The 5,121-nt window shown below is 33.1% G+C and overlaps 1 long non-coding RNA gene across 1 annotated transcript; it reads right to left on the bottom strand.

Annotated features, from left to right (window-relative positions):
- Positions 1-2,373: 2,373 nt before the first annotated feature.
- LOC127836697 (uncharacterized) lies at positions 2,374-4,901 on the bottom strand. Its single transcript, XR_008028878.1, has 3 exons — positions 4,596-4,901; positions 2,689-2,735; positions 2,374-2,452 (listed from the first exon to the last, which is right to left on the bottom strand). It is a non-coding gene; the product is annotated as an uncharacterized LOC127836697 (long non-coding RNA).
- Between the last annotated feature and the right edge of the window lie 220 nt (positions 4,902-5,121).

The raw sequence follows: 5,121 nt of genomic DNA, 5'->3' as shown, positions 1-5,121 counted from the left end.
ATCTTCTAATAATTGTTGTAGGAGGTCACATGCCTTCACAAAGATCTTTCTCGTGTCTTCTAATGATTTTTTTCTTTTCGGCAGAAGTTCCCTGAAATTAATAATAACCACCATGAACAAAGAAAAAGATTTTGATCATACGTTGCATCTGCACCAATGTTCAATCAGACTCTTATGCAAATGGTTTTGCTTATTTTAGCAACTCGATAGGATACATTTAACTTATAAATGTAATTAAATTGTACTTAAAATAGGAAAACTCAAAGTTTTCGTTAAATGAAAACTTTTTATATTGAAAATTAACCGCGTATATTAAGAAATACATGTAATGCATACTTTCAAATTCTACTTTAATTTGTTGAAGATCATTTTACAGTTTAAATAATTGGAACTAAAACATGAGGAAGTTGAGTTTGGTGAGCCTTGACCAAAAGCTTGGTCGGAAAAAAACAGGGAAAAGGTTTTTCCTCTTAGAAAGATGTCATTAAATTACAAGCGCAATCATTTTCCTCTACTAGTATGTTGCACATTTTATTAATAGGCGTCAAATGAAGTTTGTTTAACTGGGTATGTATTTTTTTTTAAATGATTGTAAGTTCTTATTTATAAATTTAAATGAGTTATGTAACATAATAAAGTTTAAAATCACCATATTTCGTTTTAAGATACCACGTATCAAAAATATAGTATAATTAAAAACTTGAGCCTTGACCAAAAGCTTGGTCGGAAAAAACAGGGAAAAGGTTTTTCCTCTTAGAAAGATGTCATTAAATTACAAGCGCAATCATTTTCCTCTACTAGTATGTTGCACATTTTATTAATAGGCGTCAAATGAAGTTTGTTTAACTGGGTATGTATTTTTTTTTAAATGATTGTAAGTTCTTATTTATAAATTTAAATGAGTTATGTAACATAATAAAGTTTAAAATCACCATATTTCGTTTTAAGATACCACGTATCAAAAATATAGTATAATTAAAAACTTTAGTTATTTCAGAAGTTATCAATGAATCATTTAGCTAATTACTGATGTATAAATCATTTACATAAACAAAAAATTAAAAAATCAACGCCAGCATGTATTTTTGTTAAACACAGGAAACTATCGATTTCCCGCCATTTCATGATATAACCAGCCTATCATGTTTTTATATATAAAAGCCGATTATGATTGGAGAACTAACCTAGAATGGTCTGTGGATATTCGAGATTTTAACATTTCACATTCCCTCATTCGCTCTTCATATAAGCCCGGTTCCATTTGAATACTTTTATCCTGAAACAAGTGCAACATATATAGCCATTATTTGCTGTTGATAGAAAAGGGATAGAATAAAGGAGACGCCAATGTTCCCGCACATGCATCCTCGAATTAACGGAAGCAAACGTGATAAATTTTAAAATTTCATTTTAGTAGTCGTCCAAATTGATATGAAAGGCATAATATTGCCGTTGTGTAGTGCATGCGGTGTCCGCATAGCGACCTGGAGGTCCCGGGTTCGATCCTTACTCACGTAATCTCCCCCTAAATATCGCAAGTTGTGGTTGTACTAAGGAAACGCAATCAAGAGCTCCTCAACAAGCATTGGTCTTTGGATGCAGTCGAAACAAAAATTCGTGAGTTAAATATTAAATGAATAAATAACACACTTTTTGTTAATGTACTTGTTTCACAAATTTGATGAAACAATAGCCGTAGCGAAGTTCATTTGAGCGATCTTGATACGGAAACTAAAATATTAGTCGTCACGATTTTTAAACGGTTCATGAACAACGATAAGTGTCGGGATAATTTTGACGAGCTTAAATAAAAGTTGTTGTTCGTACATATGTGTCTATCTACCTCGCTAGCATTAAGAGCTGCTTCCAGAACACAGCTCCTGTCCAACAGACGTCGGACATAATAATCCTGATCTTCGAACATCTTTTCCGCTTGTCTCAAGGATAACTGAAATTTCGCTGTTTTTTCCTCAAGCGAACGCATATCATTTGGTTCCTAAGAAAGGATATAGAAAAGACATGACAGCAGACGTGCGAATTTGTTTATAACACAGTGGGATACAGCATAATCAGTATATTCGATGTTACTAAATAGTTTGAATGGAACCTTTACCAGAACAGGTTAAGGAAACAGACTGATTATGATGCCTAACCTTGAAAAGAGATAACTTCAAACAAGACAAATCCGGACAATTCCTGTTCTCTATAATGTTGTTTCCTAGTCTTTAAAATATGTTGATATCAGTTATATTCAAAGTTAAACGTTCTGTAAACTCGTTGAACTAAATAATTTGATAGTCGATATTCCATAATTTGTCAACAAGCTTTTTCTCAAATTAAAGAGAAATTTTACTTATTCGGATTCATTTGTTGAGTTACCTGCATCCGGAGAATCATTTCCTTCGCTGCAGATCTTAAATCTGAGAATACCTTTTCAAACAACTTAACGCCGCTAAAACAGTGAAGCAACAGGTATAAGGACTGTTAAGAAATCGTATAATTTAAATTGGCCAATTATAAACAATGTATGAGTATATCTATAAATAAATATGTGCATATCCAAGATTTAATATATTTAACCATACCAACATTCAAATATACATATGTGGATACGATACACCGCCAAATGTATGGTATAAAAAAGTTGTCAATTTATACAATATCTCACAAATTTATTAGTTCATGTACCTGGATTGCTTATTCATATCGTTGTCAACGTTACATATTTCTTGTCTCTGAAAGATAAACACAGTAAAAATAATACTTTGTAAGACACTTTTTTTTTTTAATGGATAAAAACAATGGTTCGATGAAAGCAGAAAATTGGTAGGAATGACTGGTGCTTAATGTGAATTCTACCATCATCTGTATACATGTATCATGTAAAACAAACTGTGGTGTACAAGAAATAATACATTAAAACATGATAATTTGCCAACAACAATCGAATGAATTCCACTTTGTACAATCAATTGGAACAAACAAAAAATAATAGCCGAACTAAGTTGGAAGATGTTTGCAAACAATGTGAAAATATTTATGTCTATATGACGGTAGATTATAAACGTTGTGATATTGTTACGATGTCACACAACTATATCTTTAGTAAAAAATACATTTAAGTTATTTCATGTATTTACATCATACCCTTTGATACCTTCTTACATAAGACCCACTAGACGGTAGTTAAATTATTTAAAAGGTCATTCCATTGCACCTATTGGTATATCCCGTCCAGCGTATAATTTTTAATATTCTGTCTTGAAAATTAATACAGTACGTGTTCATTTTTCAATGTAGTTGATGGTAATGCATCCGCTCAATGCATTTATATTTATGTGCCTTACTGAAAAGGCTTTATTTAAAACTACTGTACACAAAGCAAGAACATCTTTATTTATTTTAAAGACACTTTGCTAATGAATCATTTTTATCAATGGAGTTCTTATGACATAGGTTTTACCTCTCCTGAGCACACTGCTCATGGTGAGCTATGAGATAGCGTGTTCGTCAATGACGTGTCCGTGTGTCCATTTGTCAACTTTATATAAATAAGAAATCTCCTAAATTCGTTTTGGTCCTTTGATTTCTTAAGCCACGCGGCCTTTTGAAGTGTTTTTAACTAAACAATCTCATCTGAAACCCCATGGTGTTAATGTTTAATATTTTGTTTGTACCATAGTTGTGTAGCATCTTCAAAGCCTATTAAAATTATGCTCCCAAGAGCAAAAAAGAGCTCAGCCCCGAAGATTACCGCTTAAATATACACTTATTCAAATGTATGGAATGTCTTTAAATTCTCATTTTCAAAACCTTAAAGGTTAAAGGATTTAATGCTCAGTGTGTAGCATCATCTAAAAGCCCTGAAATAGTGTTTACAAATTATGTCCCAAAATGTCAAAACTGGTCACGCGATTAGATTCACCAGTTTTCAGTTTTCGTGTATATATAAAACCCTGTAAAATCGTCATATCTAAAAGCGCAAATCACAGGTCTTTCATATTTGGTATGTAGCATCTTTTATAGGTATTCCACAAAAAATGTTCATAAAATATATCCCTAGATCCCTTTTTGAAAACCTTTAAAAATCAACATGTCTAAGATCTCAACGCCATGGCTTTAATATTCAATATAAAACAAAAATATACAGGTCGGCTACACAGTTTGTAAAAAAAATGACTTTGGGTACACTCCGGTTCACACTGGAAAACTTTACCGGGAAAAGCGGGGGTTTAAATTATGACAGATATACTGCAAAATACTTATTTTTAATGAATTCGACATTTACAGTTGTTGTTGGGACACATAGCGGCATTAAAATTTGGCGACATGAGTACGGCCAATGCGTCAATGCGGCAGTTTGTTTTGCGATATTTAGCGTTGGACGTGACCTTGAGCGTCAGCCTTGCGATGTATAACGCCAAGTGCGCCATTAAGCGAGTGTGGAATATTTGACGTTGCTGAACATAAACAATACACTGTAAGGCGTAAGATTGATAGAACATTAGTAGTATTTCACGATAATGAAGAAAGGCTGTATTATATGGCGATGGTCAACAGATTAATAAGTAACATTTCAAATAATAAAGCCTTACCGTTAATGTTGTGTCCGACCTTTGTTCGCGGAGAGCAGACATCTTTTGTCCAATCGCGTTGTGACTATCCGACAGTGTTTGACACTAACGGGAGTCCGGTAGTCCTACACTCCTTAAAATGAAACTCGGACTCTTAATTTTGTGTCAAGGAAGTCGGTTTGACTCCTTCAAAATCATCTTTGAATTATAAAAAAATCCCTTCGTTTACTTATTCGTTTCGAAAAAATCAGAATGCCTTCACAAATGACATCTTACTAAGAATAGTCGAACACTGTCTATAAAATCTTTAAGCTGCATTTGTTTATGGTCACATATTAATATTCTCATTGTACATTTTGCACAAGGCAGTTTTTAATACCAAGTAATTACCGCGCACTTCAACCAATACGTGAGAAGCGTAAGAGTTCTTCTTAACAAGGAAGATTATAGACAGCTGGTCTATTGAAAGTGAAGTGTCCATTCAAAACCTAGTGATGTCTTGAGCTTAGACAAAACTACTACACTACCATCGTTGTAACTACGCACT

This window comes from Dreissena polymorpha, chromosome 6 (assembly GCF_020536995.1).
Source record: "Dreissena polymorpha isolate Duluth1 chromosome 6, UMN_Dpol_1.0, whole genome shotgun sequence".
Classification (NCBI taxonomy): Eukaryota; Metazoa; Mollusca; class Bivalvia; order Myida; family Dreissenidae; genus Dreissena; species Dreissena polymorpha.
Note: the sequence above shows the minus strand (reverse complement) of the source record. Positions and strands in the feature narration are given on the sequence as shown.